Source organism: Numida meleagris, chromosome 14 (genome assembly GCF_002078875.1).
Source record: "Numida meleagris isolate 19003 breed g44 Domestic line chromosome 14, NumMel1.0, whole genome shotgun sequence".
Classification (NCBI taxonomy): Eukaryota; Metazoa; Chordata; class Aves; order Galliformes; family Numididae; genus Numida; species Numida meleagris.
In genome coordinates this window covers 5,046,773-5,068,103 of record NC_034422.1, presented here as the reverse complement: position 1 = coordinate 5,068,103, position 21,331 = coordinate 5,046,773, and the positions used below count along the sequence as shown (strand labels likewise).

The window sequence follows — 21,331 nt, the reverse complement described above, 5'->3', positions numbered from 1 at the left end:
TTCCAGACAACACCATGTTCCACTCCTCTGATTAAATCCCGTCTCATACAGAAGCCCATTCTACAGAAGTAGAATGAGCAACCACCTTCCCACACCACCTCTCCTTCAACTGTACTGCTCGCTGTGAATTCAGAAAGGGTCCTCCAGGTCCAGGGAGCAAGCTGTGCTCTTCAAGGCTGGAGCTTAGTTTCGCCAGGACCTGAATCCAAACCACACACAGCCTGCTAGCTTCAGTGGGTCCCACCCAGATGGCCCAGGTTCACTCAAAACCCAACCTAAGACCTGGCCCAGGCGCTGCAAACAAGAGCGACTCTCTTTTTCTCCTTGCCTGCAGCGGATGTCCTGGAGAACCTGGCTCACAGTTCAAGACCTTAATGAAACTCATGAAACATTCCCTCAACTGCAGTAGCCCAGAGATGACAAAGGCAAATCACAGGTCTCTAGTTCCTGGCTTTTGTGTGTTGGCAGTGCCTTTGAATGTGCTAAATGCTGTGGTCAAGAAAAGTGCTGGGTTGCAGGAAAGCAAGCTTCTAGGCAATTGCTATTCTCAGTGGATTTTCTAATAACTCACTACCTGTCTCTGCACTCGTCCCCATTTCAGTATGACAAGGCAAATCATACGACTTGGATGCACCGATCTACAGTGCAAACAGGTGGGACTCCAATGATCTCAGCAGGCTCCCTTCCAGATCTGGCACATCAGACGCCAGGCTGTTTACCTCTGTCTATGCCAAGTACAAGGCAGCCCAGATTCTCTTCTGCAGGTGACTGCATTTAAATGGAAGACATCTCCTTCAGTCTACCCTGACCTGATCATGAAGTAGAGTCCTGCTGCTGTTTGCGGCTAGACTGGGAGTATTTAGTTGTTAAACATGCCAGAAACTGAAGCAAGGGTTGTACCACTGCTTGGAGAATCAGTATTTCCAGCATCTCCGGTCTTAATGTCATTAACTTTCCCCTGTCTTGGATTGCTTCCTTTGCAAGAACACTTGGCTTATTTCTTATAGGCCCTCTGCCTAGCGGTGGAAACAGCTCCGGCCCAGGGCCCTCCCTCAGCTCTCTGCTGTGCTGTGCTCACCCCTGGGATTCTCCCTGCAAGTGGCACACAGCTGGTGGCCTGGCAGGACTAAACCAGAGCCCTGTGCCAAAAAAATTCTGCCATCTGCAGCTGCAGGTTAGAACTAGATGATCTTAAAGGTCCCTTCCAGCCCTAACCATTCTATGTTTCTATGATTCTCTGTACACGCTGGAAGTGCCCGGGGCAAATGAGGTTTGTCCCCTGTAAAGGCAGTCACGATTGCTGCCTGGAAAAGAAAAGCCCTTTCTTTTCAGAATCTGATGCCTGTCCTGATGAGCAGAACTAGGAGCTGAGGAGCCTGGCAGAGCTCTGCTTCACTCAAGACGCCTGGCTCTGCAGTGGGTCACGATGCTGTGGCAGCCCCTGGGCCAGCTCAGCACTGCCTTGGGCTGTTCCCAGCGGGAGGCCTTGGTGTCCATGAGACAAGATGATGAGGACCTGGGGGAGATGCTTTCACCAAAAGCCCACACGTCAGCACGCTTCCCAGCCCTGAGACTTCCTTCTGTGCAAATCCCTGACATTTACTAGCACTGCCTGAATTTTGGGCAAGGATTTCTTTTTTCCTCTCTTCTTGCTCCATAGCTCACTGCTGACATTTTAAGATCAGCGAGTCTGATCTCAACGATAAGCTAAATCCAAACCTCCTGAGGCTGCAGCCCAGCAAGCAAACAGCTCTGTCTTTCACCACTTGGAAACCAGGGCTGGAAGCAGCCTTCTGGGTGCGCGAGGGCTGTGCCAAACGACACAACATCTCCAGCATCACCAGGAGCCTTCCCATAACCAGCAGCCACCAGCCGGACTCAACACATTGTTCAGACTGCCGTCTCAGGAGCAGGGCTTACAGTGATGGATTGTGTTTCCGTAAAAAGCGGAGGGAGGAGGTAGCAACTGTGACAGTGACTGCGGTTGGTAGGAACCGGTCGTAGCTGCAAGGCAGGAGACGCAGGGAGGAGGGGGCCGGAGCAGCAGTGCTGCTTCCTTAGTGCTGACACCGCTACAAACCAGAGCTTGGAAGAAATTTGACTTTGTGTTTTCTCCCCCTTCCCATCCCCAGCCCACCACATTTCTCACAGAACAAAAATCCTGCCTTTTGCCCAGCTCTACCACCAGAGCACTAATCCTTTGGCTGTGGCGGTGGATTAAATCTCAGGCCCTGAGAAAGCTCTCCCAAGGCACAGCGAGGATTTTGTTTGTCGGGGTCTAACCCATGTGGCAGCTCACAGCCGCCATGGTTGCGAAATTGTGCTTTTTCTTTCTGTTTAAGCAGCCCATATGAAGCAAGGAAAGCAGGGCTGTTCAGAGAGACTATTCTTAATGGTCTGAAAATAAACCTAATATTTTTCTTGGCTTGCAGAGGAGAATGGTTACCTCGACTGAAACTTGGTTCTAACACACATATCAGACGGTAATGGAGACTGCAGATACGAGACTTGTACAGACTCTGTTACACAAACCTTCATGGAGGCACAGGGTTTTCTTTTTCCCTTCTTCTCTCCCTTCTCTACTCAAAATGCTGCCTGGTATAGCCAAGAACCTTCAACAACTTGCTGGGAAAAGGAGCTTTGTCTCAGGTGCAGACATCGTGAGCCACCTTTTATTCTTTGCCACACTGATGAAGGTTAATGAAACAGCTGGCATTTCATCAAGGCCAGCACTGAAAATTAGGGACAGAGCTGCCATTAAAAATAACCAGATGCATGCATTTCTATCCCTGACACACCGGTCTTGAAATATCTCCCTCTTGGGCTGTACAGCTTCCAAGGAATAGCAGGAAATTGCAATTGTTACACTGGCCAGAGAATGGATTTAATTTGTACTGTTTTATCCTCCCTACTGGAAACTATCCTCTTTTTTTTTTCTTCTACCCCAGCTAAAAAGAAAAGGAAAAAAATCCAAGAAAACCAACACAATTCTCTATAAAGCCTTCCATGCAGATGAGGCATGGCCTACCATAATGCATGCATGCTTCCTCTACTAGAAGCATGGACTGCTTGCATTCTGCAGGGCTTCTTGCAACCTATCTATACAAGTTATTCTACGCGCAATACTGCAGCAGTTTAGTGAAAGTTAGTTTGAAAGCCACTGGTTACTTAGTTCAACCAGTATACAAAGTTGATGCCAGTGGTGCAAGTATATGTTTGCTAAAGAAAGGACTGCTGATGAGAAAAGATTAAAAGGTTAAAAGGATAAAATGAATGCTGTCTGAAGATTACAGCTAAAAGAGTCTGCAGGAGAAGAATTAAACTGACTTTCAGACAGAGAGGAGGAAAGAAGCGGCAGCACAAGTAGCACTTCCAATTGCCCAAGCAGAGGCTCAGGAGCCCTAGCTGGTTTAGATTAGTTCAGCAGGCATCAGCATGTATACAGTGATGTTGCTTCAGTTGAAAGGCAGTTACTTGTTAAGCAACTCTAATGAATTGCATTTGATCACAAGCCCATACAAGAAAGAGATATGCATTCATCTAAGTCACCTGTTTCCCTTAGTACACACTGCTCTGGCTACACAGGTGGAACCAGCCTGAGGAAATGCAGGCTGGGTAGGCAACAGAGTGCTGGAGGTTCATCAGGGCTGAGCAACACCAGACACACTTTTTCTTACAGAGGAATTTTGTACTCTTGTGACATCACAGTGGGAATATATTTGGCCCTGCTAAGATTGGAAAGATGAGTGCAGTGATTGAGTTACAGAGGCTTAATGAATTACTGCTCATCAGCTGAGCTGCGGTAACTGACCCTGCCTGCTGAAGGCACAAAGTACAGTGCATTAGCTCAAGGCTGATTTCAAGCAGCGAGGCATAAATGTGATTACCCAGAGCAGAAGCTGGCCTGAACCCATAGGCTAAACCCTGGTTGCTTTTGGAAAAGTACCTAGTAATGTTAATTGGCTCCAGCACGGTGGGTTTAACAACTAATCTGGCTCCAGAAGCGCAGTGATCCCCAAGCTCACATGAGGACCAAGGCCGGCTGCTGACTTAGAGATGTGCGGTCCTGTTTCAGCCAAGCTCTGAACCTGCATCGACAGCACAGCCCCTAGATCTGCACCAGAAGCCATTTATTACTGACTCAGGAGGGAGGAACTGTAAAAATGTGGTGAATCATTAACGGCCTGAACCTGGGAGGTCTAAAGGAGATCACTGGGATGGATGGCAGCTCTGCAGCACAGCCACGAGGAAGCACTGGAGCTGCTCTGCTGCAGCATCCCACCCTGAGGTGACCTGGCTGGAAGCAGGTTAAAGCAGGCCGGGTAGCACGGTGGTTCACTCCTGCTGGGAGCCGTTCCCTCTTTCAGCAGTGACTGTAGCCAAGAGCTGAAGTGACTCCTGATTGCTTTGGCTGCTGGTGGGAAACAGACAGAGGATGGCACAACACTCATCAACGCCTGAAATGTGGCCAGGCCACGTCAGGGCTGATAGCATCCCCAGGGCAGGAGAAACGCAGGCAGCAGCACTGCTGGGGCTGCCACTGCCAGCATTGTTGGCTCATCACTTAGACAGTCTTCCTTGCTATCTCTTCTGCCTCCTGAAGCTTCATTCTTCCCTCCCTAGAGAGGAACAGGAGCTTCAAGATAACCTGGTCATGCAAAAATGCCCAGAAGTCTCCGTCTCCTTTATAATGGTACGAACAAAATCTCCAGCAAGAATAAAGGGCCCAGAAAAACCTGCAAGGAGTCCCTATACAAATAATAGTTAATCCTGGGCTTTGCTACCTGTCACAGTGCATTACATCTCCCCACAGCTGACCCCCAGCATGGAGCACAGCTCCTCTGCCCAGCACCAGGACTGCAGGCGACAGATCTGTGTGTGTGCTCAAGAGGCTCTTACCAAATGGGGAGCTCTGGGAGGTGGGATGGAGAGTAGGCAACCATCAAACCCTTTTACAGCAGGTCCCTGAGGATTCTGTTTTCCGGCTATTTTTAAGTTGTACAGGATTGAGTTTCACCGCAGGAAATAGTTCTTCTCCTCCCTCCCACCCCACTCATTTCTACAGCACACTGGAAGAGCCGTCTGCTGTCTGCTGGAGGTTTCCAAGAACCAGACGGTCAAACTGGAAACAAGGCACTTTGCTATCTGCAGCCACAGGAGAACAGGGAGAGAGGCTGGAGAAGAAATACCCCTGGTATGCAAATACTCAAAACATTAGGGTGTATGTGCTTGTGAGATTCACCCTTCCCTATTCCTTATGACTGAGTGGAGAAAGTGGCTGAGGTCTCAGACGAGGTTTTTGTGAAGCCCCCAGAGACAGGATGTTTACATCCATGGAAGTTTCCCTGCCTTCTCTGGTAGAGCGATGTCACAGACAGATCTCAGAGAGCAAGCACAGTGATCTGCCCTCAAGTAGTCTCTGCATTACGTCACTTGTAGAGTTGGACACTTGCAACGGTACTCGACTATAGGCCTAATTCCTGCTAGAAATAAATTCATTCAATCATTGCTCCTAAAATCTCCACATGTGTGGGTTGTGGTAACACCACAACACGGATTCCAGCACACCAATAAATCTACACGTTGTCACAGATGTAAAATGGGTAGTCAGCACGCATGCTCTATGGCTCTGCACGACATGCCCTGAAGCCACGAGACCCAAAGCTAGAGCTCAATTCCCAGTACATCCCCGAGGACGCAGAGAGGGGCCTGGCTAATTAACAGCAGCCTGTTGGACATCTATAGTACGCCAGCTTTTAAACCCCAGAGTTCACAGCCCAGCGACAGCTCATCTCCTCCTTCCCCGTTCTGCAGATTCTTATCAGTTTTGCAGACGCAAATCCACCTTCCCTGCATTGGACTTGGGGCAAGGCACAACTCATTTCTCCCACTTCCCTTGCAGTGACAATGGAGACAATGCCACTGTTGTAGGTGCTTCTACGTGCCTAGTGAAAAACCTATTGGAGACTAGCACAGTTATATCAATAATCTCCTGTTTATTATTCCTCCTGGCACGAGGTTTGCCGTTACCTTTCTACCACAGGCAATGTTTTCCATTCATCTTTTCTCAGCCAGGTGTTTGCTCATTTGCAGCAGGGTGCTTCAAAAGAGACAAAGCTACAATTGATGGGAAACAGAAGGCCAGGTTGCTGCCAAGACGGGTTCTCCTTGGGGGCAAACACAGTTGTAGAAATGGTTATTACAAAGTCTTTCAGCAGTGGTTCTACACACCTGCTAAAAGAGCCCTGAATTTGTTTTCACTGGACCTGTCTTTCTGATAACCTTTGTTGGGCACCCGTTAGTCAAACACTGTTCAGGTTCACATCCTTCCAACACAGCTGGTCTTGGTTAACTAACTCCTTCCCACTCCATTCTGGCTCTTCTGGAGCACGCAGGAAGATCGAGACTGGAGCAGGACAACCCCCTCAAATCACAAGGCCTGATACTGTTTCTGGCCTACAGCGGGATGCTAGTGTGGCTTCAGGCAGATTTAAGCATGGGCTTCAAGTGCAATACTCCCCTTTTCAGCTGCAGAAGGGCAAATAAGATGATTTGCTGGAAAGTTTACATGGTGGAATGATGGAGTCCTGAAAATTGAGCAAGACATGCAGGACAAACTAAGGAGATCAGATTTGAGTTTGCAAAACAAATCCAGCTGGTGGAGGGAAGATGTGGATTAGAGCAGACAGAGAAGAGTGCAGCTGGGAAACAGACCACAGCTATCTTGGAGGAAGAAAGAACTTTTCCAGCCCTCCTTTCCCTGCACTTTCACTGCAAAAGCTCACACATTTTGAACTAGAACTGCCCTCTTCCTCCTCCTCCGCTCCCACACGGACTGGCTGTCTGGGACATTAGCTCAGCTCTGCTCAGGTCCCACTAGGTTCTCCCTGCCTGCAGCTCCCAGGCTCTGGTAACGGATGGCTCTGAGGCATGAGATGGACCTATCACATTGTGGCTATTTCAGTTTTTTTCCCTTTTGTCTGCTTTCCGGAGCCATTAGGACACAGATCACCCAGCTTGGCTGAAGTCCTCACCACGGAAAGACCAAAGTCATTGCTGTTCAGCCTCTACAAGTCCTGAACTCTCATTAGTAGTGCAACATTGTTGCTTCAATTGTAGGGATTCACTCTGCTAATCCCATGCACAATCAAGAGCTACTCAGCAGGATTCACATAACGAGCACAGGGACTCCCTAAACCCTCTGAAAAAGCTGGAAAGGAGCTGCAGCCAAGCCCCTGGTGTTCCAGCAGGGTCTGCCTCCCAGATAAAGGGGCACGGAATCGGGGCTGCTGGTACAGCCCAGCAAGTGGCAATGGTATCCCCGCATCAGTGATTCAGAATGACATGCACACATGGCCCTGGGAAGAAAGAGAACTCTGCAGAATAGAGAAGAAAAAGGAGTGGAAATGCTGATGCTGGCTAAATATCTTCATTCAGAAGCGATTACTTTGTAAATACAACTCTTGCTCCTACTATGTTTTTGCCCCTTGGCATCACAGAGGAGCTATAAATACAGGTATAGATGATGCCAAAATCTGGGGAAGGTGCTACAGCCTGCCTCAGAATGTGGGCTGGCACCCATGATGTGCAGAACAAATATGTGCTGTTTTCTATGCAGGTCTTAACATTTCAAGGCAGACAGAGGGAACAAGACCATAGACCACTTTATCATCAGCAGACACTAGCAGGACCTCATCTACATGCCTGCAGCTCCAGAATGTCTTTCCATGAACATTTCCAGCATGCATACTGCTAAAGAAAATTTCTATCCTTTAAACGGCACTGTGGCAGGAGACTCTCACCCCAGGAGGGATGTCCAGCCTTGGCTCACAGCACTCGCCAACCCTGAGCACTCTTTGTTTTTCCTCTGGGTGCAGAAGGTAGGCAGTGAGGGGCTAGATCCTCCTCTTCAACCTTCAGAGCATTTTCATAGCTCAGCGCTGCTTGAATCAAATGCCAGCTCTGCTGTGGGACTGAGATCCCCAAGAGGCTTATACAGGCACTTTGGAGCAAATTCAAATTTTACCATTTGGCATCCCATGAGTAACAGCATACCTGTAAATACCATGGGCAGAAAAATGGGCTTTTGTGTGTATGTGTGTGTGCAGTAAGTTCATAGTGATAGTGCTGTCTGGATTTGCAACTGTCTAGACAATGGAAAAATTAGCATCATGAAACTGGATAGTTTTATGAGATGCCCAGCCAAATATCTGGGAAATATTTTTGTAATGGTTCTCCTCAGAGGGAGATACGAGTCTGAGCCATTCATTAGAGATGCAGTTCTTTTGTCTTGCGTTCTGGTGAGGGACAGAGAGGTTTTACTGAGCCTGCTGAGCCTCATCTGCCATGCTTTTCAGCCAGATGCTGGATGCTACTGTGGAGGAAAATAAGCCCACAGCACAAGCATGGCAAATGAGCTTCCCATAGTTTGGAGCTGATGGTTTTCTGGTGTGGAAAAGAAATCTAATCCTGAAAACTGGAGGTTAGGACCTCATGAACACTACTTAATGTCTGGAGACCAACAATTAAAGGCCTGTTTTACAGACTACAACAAAGCCCAAAGGATTTCTAGGTTGCAAAGTTTAGCTACTGCTCCCTATGGGGTAAAAGCTCACAGAGAGCAAGTAAGACTCGTTCTAAGCCTCCAGCCTGGAGCCCTGGGAGCTATTTCCTTAAATGATTCACAGGGATCTCTCTTCCTCCAAACTAGCAGAAGAAGATGCAGCAACCAAGATTGCACTTATGTCTGAGGCTAAGTGATCTGTCTCCATGGTGTCTGTAAATTTCCTCTTCAGCATCTCCATCCTCTGAAGAAATTAGAACAAGCTCAGGCCACAGTGGCTCTTGGGAGTCCCTACACAAAGATAACAGGCCTGCTGCAGCCAACCCTTCTCAGAAAAGCATCAGTGTCCAAAGGGAAAGAACAACAGATAGACACCTGGAGGTAGGTTTCCCCTGGCTAGGAATTTGCTTCAGTTTTGGTGGTTACTTCTTTGGTGGTTACTACTAATGAAAAAGAAACATGAAAGGAATAGGAGAATACAACATCTTCTATTGCTTCTCTGAAAATCTTCAAAAATGGTAGACCAAACAACAGGCATCTCATTTTAAGAGCAAGGATGTTGTCTTCCCTTGGAGGGAATGGGCTGTCAATTCATCTAAGGACAGCAGAGTTTAAGTAGAGGCTCCTTATTGACAATTGTTGGCCAGTGAACCTTTGGCTTGGTTTAGGTTGTGGGAAGCCTTGAAAAATGGCTGTGAGCTTCCAGTGGATGTGTTAGGGAGATAAACAGAAATGACATTTGCAAGACCTGTGTAGATTCCAGGAACATGTGGTGCTCAGACAGGGGCTTCTCCTCACAAGCAGCAGTGGAGGGTTTCTGTCAGTGTCAACAATGACAACCAAAGGTCTGGATGCAAAACACAAAGACTTTTAATGCAGCAGCTTAAGTTGCCATTGGTCACTTTCATAGAGAACTCACATTTTCTTCTTTGAGGGACCGTGTGATATTCCTGGATGCTGTTCAGCAACAGCTGAAAGAGTCCTCTGGAAGGAGATTGTGTTGTAGCATGAGGTTTTGAAAGCAATGGACCTGGCTAGTCTGAAGAAGGAGATGTCCAATGATGGATAATTTGCTGTGGGAAGTGGTTCTAGAATGTGGCCAGATTCACACTGATAGTAACAAGAAAATGCCAGGAGAAGCAGTGCTTGCTTGGATATGGGCAGCTTGGCTGGCTAGGGCTTGAAGTTGGTGTAGTGTCCCAGAGCACAGGAGGAAACCTGAAGCAGAAGCCAGAGAAAAGGACAGAGCATGACCTTTTGCATGCTGAGAAGAGCCCTGTGGCATGGGAACACTGCTGATCCACAGCCAAAAACCAAAGCCCTCAAAATACAGCATGCAGGAAAAGACTGGCACACATGATGTTCTCAACAAGGCCTCTGTGTGCACAGTGGCTATATGATGAGAACCATACGAGACACTGGGGACAGAAGTAGGTCTCCCTCTCCAACAGGGCACAGCTTTAGGACTCAAAAAAACATGAATAAGACAGGTTCTGGGGTGTACTGAACATGAGAAGCTGCCTTACGCCAATCCCACTGTGTTTTGTGTCAGTGAGGAAGGAAGCTTATTACAGTTGTGCTCCATTTATGCTGACTCCCAGACACAGTGGAGGCATACAATAGAGAATATTGGATCCTTAGAATAGGTGTTATAAAAACTCTATTCCAGATAGCTCTCCTGAGCTCAGCAGAACAAGACCATGATGAAACCAGCCATCAAAGGACTTCAAATCAATGCACTAAGCTGGTTCACTTTCAGAAGATGGTGAGCATTTGGTGAACGCACTTAAAATGTCTCAAAATCTATACCTACTCTGGGGAAACAGCTCTTAGCTCCTCGGCTGGCCCTGATTTTTGAGGAGGTGTCACAGGATGCAGAGCAGCACCCACAGGGCAGCCCTTATGTCAGAGGAAGATGGCATTTAAATATTTTTCAAATAGCATTAAAAGAATTTCCTACCCGCAGCAAAATAACGGCACCAGAAAGTTAACATTTTTGTGCTGCAGATTCTGTTGCTTGACGGTTCTGAGCTATTTCCTTGCTCCCATTCATCACACCATTGACTGGCTCATTTTTTCCCCCTTCCAGTTTTTGTAGAACTAATCTGTTAAGTTTTGTGGAGTTGATCTTGGCTCATGGCACACACCCCACATCTGTTTTTCTAGGCCTTACCATCTGACTTAGAATGACTGCATTTTAACTTCATCCCCCCCTGCTACCGTCAAGCTTAAAAACAAAACAAAGTACTCCCACCACCATCAAGACGTACCTGATGTCTGTGGAGGCACATGTCCCCTCACCCCCTGGTACTGAATAGTGAAAGGTTACCGTAAGAATTTCAGCTGCTTATTCATTATTCTTTAAGATGATACAGTGAGAACTGACAAGATAAACACAATTATTCTGTACGAGTGAATTTTCAAAGCTGTCCTTTTTGGTTCTTTTCCAAGATCCTTTGAAAGCACATCATCAAAGATAAGCACGCATACTGACCAGTGGGACTTGACATATTCTTGAACAGGGCATGATGTTTATTCTGCCTTTTGAAATCAAGGCCTGATGAACTGCCCGTCTCTGTTATTAGGCAAATTGCCAAAGACTTCAAAGAGTGCCTGGCTTTGGGCTGGAGACCTCACTACTGTGTGTGTGAGTGACCAGCAGCTTGCCAGAACCAGCCCCACGCACCGCGAGAAAGAGCAAACTTTCAGGTAGGATGTACTCGGTCTCTAAGGGTTCAGGCTTCCCCTCCAGCTTGAAACTTTTCAGACTATTAATCCTCTTTGAAAACTTAAGCTCTTAGATTCTTAACACCTTTTTGAATTTCAGTTAGGGCAATTGGAAGGGAAAAATACTGATTTCAGTAGGATAACTCCTACATTAGAGATAGGATATGCTTAAGGAAGGGCATGTCTCTTGAGCACGTAGTCAGAGAAGCTCTGCTGAAACTGCAGATTCATGACCTCCTGTTAAATGTGCTTAGATATATCTGCAGTGGGTATGCTTTATACCACTCTGCATCTGGTAAGACAGTTAATAAATACTTCTTTCAGCATCATCTTTCCTGTGGTATTTTGCTCATTCTAATTCTGCTGCTAGGCAGAGCTCAGAAATGCAGGAATGTGAAAGTTAGAGGGAAAGGTTTAGTCCCAAGTGCAGAACAGTCTGGACTCGAGTACGCATTGCCTTGGGTGTGGGAGTTAAACCCTGGGGGCCAAGAGAGAAGGACGTAGGCCACGGGTTAAAGGCAGCTCCCTGCCAGGTTAATCTTCCTTTGCTAACCTAACTCTGAGCATTGCAGAGTCATGACCGCCTCTGCTGGAATAGCTCCAAAGCAGAGTGGCTACAAAACTGAAATAGTGGCAGGTGAAAAAAAAAAGAAAAAAGAAAGAAAATAAGGAAGTGAAATTTTGAAGGCTGCTATTTGGTAACTTAATTACCCCGAAGAACAAACAACGAGGGAAATAGTTTTTCATAGGGGCAAACTAATAGGATTTGGAAAAAAAAACGTAAAGCCTTTAAACTGTTACACAGAGTCAGCTCTCTGGTTGCAATTAGGAAACGTTAGCTCAGTCAGGCATGGAGTGCTCTTCCTTGCCAATGTCCGAGTCTTGTTTTGTCTCTGATAATTCCACATTCTGCTTTTAAGAGACAGCTCATGTTTGTTGTTAGTAGGTTCAATATACTAGGCTAAATGCTGTCCTGGCATATTATGAACCTTTAAAAAAAATGTGTGGCAGGGGAATTTTTTTTACTGATGAACTTACTGAAGACAATACGTAAGCACCACGACTGATTACTATGTTTTTCAAACCTCTAGACAAATTATTTCTCTTACTCAAGGAGAAAAAAGTTTCTCTAAAATATCTTGGCTGTGTTTTGATATGCAAAAACCTGAAGGATCTCCAAATCAACCATTCTTTGCTATGAATGATGCCAAAATATGGCCTGTATCAGCATCCAGGGCCAAAGTGGTGCCTGCAAGAAACACATTGATTTCATGCATTCAGGCATTGATTTCAGCAGAAGCAGTCTCCAGACTCTCTCTCTCATGGTTTGCTATGGGACACATGTTTTTGCTGCAGATACTCAGTGTCTGCACTTTTTCAGTTCAGGTTTCCCCGTTCTGTTCCCTATTCTTAGCCCTTGCCAACTGCAAGACCAAGAGTCATTTGTGAGAATTAGGATAACAGTGACAACAACTGAAACAATACCATTCATTTCCTGCAGTGGCAACTCTACATATACCAACAATAAATGCCACATAACGAGGAATTAATCCTCTCCATCCTTAAACTCTGCTGGCTTTAATCCTTACTGATGCAAACTTCTACTCCTCCAAAGCGAAAAGCCCCACACATTTCCTTTGCTGCGACTCTAGAATGAACACAAGAAGCCATGTGCATGAACTACCATAGAATCATGTTGTGCTTAACCCAGTTCAGCACCACTAAGGAACGAAGGCACAGGACATCCTCTCTACCAGTGTTTGGGTTGCACACTTTGAGCCATGTGGCTTTTGCCATCATATTTCAAAGAGGCGCCCCCAGAACACTGCACTGGAAAGAAAGTTTGAAAGCTGGTGTAGGAGCAAGGGTCCATCATTCTTGCTTCTAGCCTGCCATCCGTTCTCTGGGCTGCTAGGCTTGCTCTCAGCTCTCCAGTCCATTGCAAGGTGAAATTGCAGCGTAAGGAACTACAGTTGTTCCTTATAGCTCCTTATTGTATAAGCCTAGGTTAAAGAACAATCCATTCCTCACAGTTATTCTTGCAAAAGGCTGTGTCAAAACCAGGAAAACTGTCAGGCAGAACAGCTGCATTTGAACACCTCCCTCTTCCTTGGCTGCTGCAAGGAAGAATTTGGAGAGATGACTGTTGTACAGACACTTGGATGCGTTTTAGTGCAGTATAACACAGCAGGCTTCCTTGGAACTGAGCATTCCTCACTTCAGTTGATCCAGAATTCCTTGTGTCTCCTTGCAGCAGGTGGCCCTTGAAGTCCAGAGAGCTCCAAGCCACCCTGCTGCTAGTAGTAAGGACTGCTCTACTCCATCTTTCTCATTCTCCTGAAGCCCCTTGTATTCACTCCTTCCTCTCACAGCCAAAATAAAAATCCTTGAGACAGTAGGTGCGTCCTGGAACAACTAATAAACTCCACAGCTCCAAACTTTGGGGGAAAGCAGGTGGAAAGCAAGAGGAACGCATTTATAGTGTTAACCCAAGTGCAGCACTACACAAAATACCAAGAGGAAGAGTCGAACATTAGTATTTTTTTTTAACTACAGATGGGCTGCATTAACCACAAAGGAAACACAAGAAGAGCTTATATCTGGAAGTAATAAAAAACATTTGCATAATGTACATGGTGCATTCAGTGCTAGCAGGAGGTGCTGCACGAACAACCCAAAAGCCTGGAGACCTCATTCGTCAATGGGAGTGCAAAACCAGAAATCTCCTTCCAAAAGTGGCCTGAAAGCTCTTAAGAGGGAAGAAGGTGGCTCTATCTTTCAGGCACAGACACCATTTCACCTTCCAGAGGGTATACTCAGCTTCCGTGTAACCTCTGCAGCATGCAGCAAATGTTCTCATGATTCCAGAAATAGATACACAGAGAAAATTTACATGATTCAAACAAATATGAAATGTTTTACATCCTAAACCTGTGCTGAAAGTACAGCACGCAGTGCCCTAAGTGGTGGTGCAACAACCTATCACACAGCAGTGCCACAGGCTGGGTCTGAAAGCTGTGTCACTGCACTGATATGAATCTGCTGGTGTAGCAATACCAGTTTTCCTGTCTGCACTAGCACAGAGATTGCCAGCACAATTTCACTCCATTTTGTCTCCACCGTTCTATGCTGTACCTCTCACACTGGCTGAGGTTGTAATACATCCCAACTGTTATCTCCTGCAGGCAGTCAGCTGTGGATGGCCTAAGTCAAGAGAACATAAAGTGATCCCAAATGAATTATACTCCTTTATCTACTGTCTCACACCTCTTTTCTTCAGAGGATGACATGAGTAAGAATGGCTCCAACAATCCAGTGACACATAGGATGATCCAAAGCTACCTCCTCACAAGCTGTTGCCATGGGTAACATCAGGGTGCAAACCTTCTTAAGCATAAGTAATAAGGCCCTGTGTATTTTGGAGCAAGGGGAGCATGGCTGAAATTCTTCCCTTGCTAACATGTCGCACAGCTAAGCTGCTATGGCAGGCACCAGAAGCAACAAATGTAAAGTCAAAGCCATTGTAATGTAAGGAAAGCCTAGAGAAACCCAAACTGAGTTGTCATAATAACATAATCCAGAATTCATTATTTTTGTAACCAAAAAGAAACTACTGATATGCCAATTTCCACCCACAAATAGCTGCAGTTGAGGCTTGGAGTTTAAAAAAAGTTGAATGACTTACCATATGTTGCACTGGATGGTTTTGGTCAGAAGTCCACAAAGGATCAGTTAGGCAGCAATTTCTCCTGTTGGGACAAAAACGAAGAGGTAAAAATCACCTTGCCAAGCCCAGAAGATAAGCACAAAGACACATTGTTTTAAATCACAGGGGAGCAGATCGTGCTGGAACACATAAAGAACAAAGCAAATACAGACTCTAGGGGTGTTTAGACTACTGCCTGTCTGCCTTTTTCCAAGTTGGCTTGAATGAAAAAACAGTGTACAGGGCGTTCAGGAATAATGCAGACACACCAGAGCACAGCGAGCTGTTTAACCCAGAAAGACAGCTCATCTACAGGTAAATGTTCCAGGTGTTCAAAGGGCAATGAGGAGATGTAGCTCGAACAGTGTGGTAGCAATGAGCTGGCTCACAACTTCACAACAGCTAGCCCTTGTTTGGCTTTTTTCTACACCTCATGAGATAATGCCCCAGCCTCTTCGCAAATGGATCCCACTGCAGTTTCCTATCTTTATGCTGGAGAGCTTTGTTCCTGGGGACGTGCTGGGAAGGGCATGACCAGCAGCAGATGTCCCAGGTTTTCCCTGGATTGCTTTCGTCAGGGATTTGATTTGTCCCTGTGTCCTGAGCACCTCCTTTACCACCAGAAATAGGTCTCAGACTCTGAATAACTTCAGCCTTCACATTTCTTCCCCTTTGCCTGAATAGACTGCAGGTTGTATGGCTTATCTTTTATCTTCTGCGACAGCATTGCAAGACTTGCACCATGGGTCCTGCTATCAGTCAGCAAAGAGATAAGGGGAGACTCCCCTTGTAGTAGTTACTCCCAATTTATCAAATTCTGGGACATATCCCAAGTATATTTGCCAAGCTGTGCTATAAGCACATGCGAGGAAGCTCGATGAGGAAGGTCCCCAGCTTCCCATCTCTTGGACAGCTTTGCCTCAGCAGCTCCTGAAGGTCCCAACCCAGCGGTTAAATGGCAGGAGGGGAGCAAACAGCATTTGCTTTGTGTGACACAGAGGGCTGAGAAAATCTCAAAGACAAATTATTCAAAATAAAAAGCGGTGCAAAAACAGATTAGAAAACTACTGTGCTGTGACTATTAATGAAGCGATAGAAAATATCAATCACTCCTTGGCCTCTGAAGCTTGCTGTGAGAGAAGAATTAGGAGATTTTATGTTCCAAGTACCAGGAAACCGCAGGGCCCTGGTGCCTAGTTCTCAAAAGAACACTGTTTGAAACGCGGGGAGGAAAGGAGAGTGCTGCAAAGACAGCCAAAGGCAAGGTTTAAAAATAGCAGCTTTCAGTTTTGTTTCTTTTTTTCCTCTTCTAAAGAGCCTGGATATAGGATCATGTCAGGGACTGGATGAAGAGAGCAGACCAGCCCCTGCAGAGAGAGAAGTCCTCCCCAACACTGCGCTGCTGGCTGGGAGAGTGTGCTCTGCTCATGTTACCTTCCAGTTCAGGGCCCCTCAAAGAGGCAGTCTCTCTGCACCCCTCAGTTCCCCCAGCCCAAGAGAAGGGCACTTGGGGAGCGGCAACTGGGCAGCTCAGCTAGCTTGTCTGCCAAGAGACAGCTCCAATGAGTAAAGGTAAGGGCTGAATGGGTGACCAAGCCTGAACTATCCCCTTTTGGACACATACAAAGCCAGATTCCCTTAGCTTTAAGGACATTATTGAAATACTGAGCAAAGAAAGATTTACTAAAATGTCTAATTTACTAATGGCCTGTGAGTGTGTATGTGCAGGGAGACATCATGTTTGGCTGCTGTACACTGGCAAGTGTGCTAAACCAAGGGAAAAGGCACCTGAGTTCTGATGCTGATCAAACTTCTCCATGACCTTCAAACAGATTCTGTGCTACATACCATTTAAGAGAGCACCAGGCTGGATTCAAAGCACCTATGGAAGCAACCAAAGGTAGAAGCTGGATATTGGCGCCTTAAACAGGCAAAGTAGACAGGACAGCATCTCCTGAAATGGACAGCAACCCCAGGCAAGGTCTGCAGAAAGAAATGGGATCCAGTCAGAACAGATGGAAAAACAGACGTGTCGTTAGGTAGCTGATCTCAGAAGGCAAAGCTGCTTTCTTACAGGGATGCAGGATGCCCCTTGGGTCTTTGCTTTGCTCTTGGAGAGAGAAGAAAGACATAGCTGATGCTCCAGGTTGTTTTTCCTTTGGGAAGAATATATACCGGGGAGCACTAAAAATGGGTCAAATGTATAACCAATGACACTAAAGTTACTAAAAGTAAAGGCAACACAAAGCAGTGCTTTTTTACACTTGTGGCTGAGAAGACAATTTTCCATGAAGATTCTTCTGGAAAACAGTAGGGGAGGGCTCAAAGCAATATGCTGTTGCATGTTTATCTCTTGTTGCACCCTCCTAGCACAGATCCCAGCACTTTCATTTGCTTCTCAGCCCTCAGCAGTTGTAAAGTGTCCACAAATACTCATACTCAAGCCTGGGGACCTTGCTATTTTTCAGCTGGAAGACTTCAAAAGGTTTCCCAAAGGCCAAAATGAAAAGGCGTTTTTATGTTTCCTAGAGAAAATCTGGTGCTGATGCAGGAAGTGCTGATGTTCGAAAGATAAACAACCAACCACACTCACTGAGAAATGGCACAAAACATCTTCAAATTTGTCTCAGCCAATGTTTTGACTTCAGCAGAGCGACCAGCCAGAACTAGCTGGAAAACTCTCAATATTTGGGAAAAATGTGGCACCATTCTACCATCTCTAATCCAAAGCAATACACGAACACATTGTACTTCTGGAACAATTCTGGCCCTGGCTGCATTTTGGGGCTATAAATGCAGACAGCACAGGAAAGGGGGACATAAGAGGGACTGTAGTGGAAAGCTGGCAGTAATGATGGATGCTGCTTTTTCCAGAGCCCAATCTAGGAACGAGCCACGCACAGAGAACACTGCATCATGCTTACGCTTCCCAGGTATGCCCTGAATTGAAATTCTGATGGATTTCGGTATTGCTGGTGGCCACACCTCTCAAATCTTCTTTCTCTGCATGAAGAATCTTGCCTACGACATTTAAAATACCCTTGTCAAAGCACGAAGTTCTGGCAGATCCATGTTAGGAACAATATTTGCATTGACAGCGAAGACATGGGCGTCCAGCAGAGATAAGCAGTTCAGTCACGTTTTGACACGAGAGTTCATGTCACAGCCTCATCCCAGGATAACCAGTGGCAAAATCCTTTTCTGCAGTAGGCCCAGTGGTTTGAACCCCACTTATGCCAGCAGACACTGGACCTGGCTGTCTTGCCAGCTACTAGTTTCATGCCTTACTCCTCTGTTTGTCAGATATTTGAGGCAACAACATCTCATTCACCTCCCTTTTTTATGAAAAAATCCCCTTGAGAATCCTTCAGATGCTGTTCTCTTCCCACTTACGCCTCCAGCTGTTCTCGCCTTTGTGCTACCAGTTTTGTGCAAATCCAGGACAACCCTGAAAATAACTTCCTGGCATTTTTAAAAACCTTTCACACTGTGATTTTAGGTGGAATTTCAAACCTTTCCAGTAAGATACCGATGATTGGCTAGAAAGATCACATAAATCATCCTGCTTCGATCCCTGGATCGCATGGGAAGTTCCAGCATAAATTTGCCAGATGCTGTAAACTGTGTTTCCACAGATATTTGTATTCAGATTAGGTCTCTGCTAATAGCAACTCACCAGCAGTAACACTGGCTAAAAAACCGCATCATCAGGTATTTTGTCAGCCAAATCTCTGAAACCTTACACAAGATGACCTCCTGTTGCCCAGGCCTACAGAGCAATACAAAGCTATGGCAGAGCTCTTTTTTCATTATCTCTGCACTGAATGGGCTGGATCAACATTAAGGCCTCAGTGTCAGGCATTGCAAGGCAGCCCCTATCCTCAGGAGTTTAAGATCTAAACCAGACAAAGCAGAGAATAGTCCTAAATTGCTTTTTCTTATGCTGGAATATTTTAGATGAATAAAACTGCAGGTTTTGAAATGCAGTAGCTGGCTCTGAACAATTTGCTTTGTATTCAGCCTGCTTAAAAGGTACCAGGGTGAATTCATCCCCTTGGTTTTCATTTGGGCAGAATCTCAGGTCTCTGACTTAGCTCCACGTCTTGATTGCACATTACTGCTGTGTCAGACAAATATTCATCCAAAGCAACGGCATTACCTCTAGCAGATCCTCCAGGAGTTTACATTAATGTCAGTGGCATTCAGGCACCTTCTGTCCTTGTTCATCCACTCAGGACTGTGCTGCCAGCATAAACCAAATGAGCAACAACACTTCATATATGTTCAGGAGCAAGCTTGAGTTATCACAGTTAGGACATGATGTCAGCAAGGCAAAAAAAAACAAAAAACAACACCCACACCTGTGCTCCTGACATGGTCTGGAGCCCTGGAAGCCTCCACCTGGGAATGCAAAATAGTTTCTCATATCTCAGCTTTAGAGGGGAATTTCCTCTCTGTACTTCAGGTGGAACAATACTTTAAACAAAGCTATCGCAGCCTGATGACTGAAGAGGCAATTTAAGGGAAGGCATCCAGTAGCTGGAAATGAGGCTCCATTACATTATACTAACTATTAAGCTTAGTGTAGTAAGCCAGTCAATTGCATACTGAATTAATAATGATATTTATTCCATTTGGTGGAGTACGGAGGACACTTAATCGTCACAGCTTTTTAGATCAGAGCTGGCATCAACAGCTCAGCTCTGAGAGTATTTTATGGAAAACATAGAGGTGGATCGAGTAGCTGAAAGAGAAGAGAGTGAGAATGTGTGAAATACAGCAGATTTGGTAATAATAAAGTTATACGGCCTTGATTCTTCACTTGGCTTCTAATGCTCCAATAACACTTTATCTTAGGAAAGCATAACCAAGTCCCCAAAGATAAGTTTGGGTTGGAGCTTGTATAGGATCTGGACGCACTTAACTTACTTCATTCCTGTCAAAACACTTATTATTTTGAGAGCAGAAAGTATCTGCTCAACCCAAACAAGAAAGTGTCATGGAGAAATCTGAAGCATTATTTTTTTCTTGGGGAAAAGAAAAGCAAATAAAATAATAAAAAGCTACAAAGATGAAAAAAGTGCTGATACACTTGTCTGAAAGCAGGTGTTCTCCCCCACACCCTTTTAAATTTAGAATGGTCAACTATTAAAGAAATGCTTGCATGAAGTTTTACCTTTTGAAACAGGAATTAAAATACTACAAAGGTACAATAGGGCATCCAAGATATCTTCCCTGTTATTATTCTTTCATTTTTCTAGTTCCTAATTTTGGGCTTTCTGACTGCCATCTCTTACAGGCATGTGAAGTTGCTCCTGATGAAAGAATTAACATTTTTCCCCATCACTCAGCAGGTACAGCCTATCACTACTTTGGTACGTTTTTCAACCCTAATCACTTTCCACTTGCTGTGGGTTCTAAGATTCAGTCTGCTGGAGAAAGAAATAACTGATCTGCTATTTCCTGTAACTCCAGTTTCCATGCCTTTCATGGAGCAATTTCACCGACTTCACAGGAGCCTATCTAGATTTACACCTGCACAAAAATGAGGCAAAAAACCTGCCCCTTGGCACAGAGTATCAGGTTCATAAATGTGTTCGGTATCTCTGTGAATCTCCCCATCTACAAAGGTGAACAGCTGTTGCTGTAAATCAGACAGTCTGAACTGGCCATTAGAACTTCATCCAGATGCTCTGTTTAAAATATACAAAGGCAACGTTTTGGAAATAAAATCTACCCTGGTGTCCTCAGGGACACCTTCTGTTGGAGAAAATCTCATAATTCAAAGCTAAAATTAGCTCACTTTAATGCATTTACAGGAGAACCGTGATACTCAAGAGTACTGTTGCCTCAAGAAGGCCTGTAAGATGACTTAAGGGATCCTAAACATCTGGCAGTTTGGTACATACTGCATTGGAGACATCTAGCATCTTTTTCAACTTCTCTGTGGCTTTAACTTTGGACTATTTGATAGAATGGCTGTATCTTGTCCAGTTCCCATCAACTATTCTCTCCATTTGAGTAGGAAACACTTGCTAAAGTCTGGAAACAGCTGGCAGGGTTGACTGTAGCTTGTATTAACAAAAAAAGTTCTTGTTTCTGATCACAGACTGCCCTTTAGATTCTGACTGCAATTGCCAAGGGCTCTTCATAGCTTTTAGGATGAGGCTGTATCATCCAAGATGTAGCTGGCTGTGTTAAAGGTTGACTCTCGGAGCATAACAGTTGCTGTCAGGACAGATAAAGCAAAAGCAGAGGGGAGCAAGATGAGCAGCCCCATTTTACCAAGTGGGAAACTAAGAGAGAAGAATGAATTATTGGCCTCCCCCCATTGA

General features: G+C 45.5%; 1 protein-coding gene across 1 annotated transcript in view; it reads right to left on the bottom strand.

Moving 5' to 3' along the window:
• CCDC92 (coiled-coil domain containing 92) overlaps nucleotides 1–21,331 on the bottom strand; it is a 102,105-nt gene that overhangs the window by 32,040 nt on the left and 48,734 nt on the right. The window contains exons 10-11 of the mRNA XM_021412622.1: nucleotides 16,845–19,238; nucleotides 14,976–15,039 (exon numbers count right to left, since the gene is read on the bottom strand). The gene's annotated coding sequence lies outside the window, so the exon portion shown is untranslated. The remainder of the gene's footprint in view (nucleotides 1–14,975; nucleotides 15,040–16,844; nucleotides 19,239–21,331) is intronic.